Source organism: Ovis aries, chromosome 3 (assembly GCF_016772045.2).
Source record: "Ovis aries strain OAR_USU_Benz2616 breed Rambouillet chromosome 3, ARS-UI_Ramb_v3.0, whole genome shotgun sequence".
NCBI lineage: Eukaryota > Metazoa > Chordata > Mammalia > Artiodactyla > Bovidae > Ovis > Ovis aries.
Genome location: NC_056056.1, coordinates 132759014 through 132759872, shown reverse-complemented (window position 1 = coordinate 132759872; position 859 = coordinate 132759014). Strand labels below are relative to the sequence as shown.

The following is an 859-nucleotide window of genomic DNA, read 5'->3' as shown; positions in this document are numbered from 1 at the left end:
GGCGGATGCTATACCACTAGTGCCACCTGGGAAGCCCTGGTCTGCTACATACAGCACACTCATGATTATTTAAAGTTCTCACCCTGAACTCAAGGTCTCTGCTCTTCAATTCCTGACTGCCCCCTACCAGAGTTGTAAGGATGTTCAAGTTAGGATTCTGGAAACTGGGGAAACCCAGATATCCAGAAACTTCATATTTGTTTGTTGGGAGACATTGGTTTGATTGGTTCTGGGAGTTTTCATTCTCTGGAAATTTTAAGGCGAATAAGAGAACTCATATAGTTGGAATCAGAAAAGAAGCTAAAGAGACTTCCCTGGTGGTCCAGTGGTTAAGACTCCAAGCTTCCAATGCAAGAGGCCCTGGTTCAATCCCTGGCCAGGGAACTAAGATTTCACATGCTGGGCGGTGTGGCCGGAAAAAATACGAATAAATAAGAAAAGGAGCTATGCTAGCCTACAGAGGATTGATATAATCTCTGAAAATGCGACATTTAAAGTTCGCTTCTTTGACACTTTGAGACCTGGAAATAATTAATAACCTAATTAGCCTTCCTTTCTCAAGTCTTTATCAGACTTCCAGCAAAGCAACTCAGATCCAAACTACATTTGAAGCTATTCAGCAGGAGCCACAAGGACAAACTTCCTGATTGGCAGTATCAACACCCAACCAGAGGGAACCAGTGGGACTTACTGCCTGGGACAAATGTTTTGAAAAGAAAAGGTCCAGAGGAAGGGCAGTGCCCTTCTTAGAGACAGAGAGTGAACACAGTGACCTCCAGGACGAAGCAAAGTGGGTGGGGTTGGCTGGGAAAGGACAGCCTGCAATTTAGTGGGTGGATTGTTGGATTTGACAGGAGTT

The 859-nt window shown here is 44.7% G+C and overlaps 1 non-coding gene across 1 annotated transcript; it reads left to right on the top strand.

The window, feature by feature from the left end:
- Positions 1-311: 311 nt before the first annotated feature.
- On the top strand, positions 312-384 carry TRNAW-CCA (transfer RNA tryptophan (anticodon CCA)). Its single transcript has one exon. It is a non-coding gene; the product is annotated as a tRNA-Trp (tRNA).
- Positions 385-859: the final 475 nt, after the last annotated feature.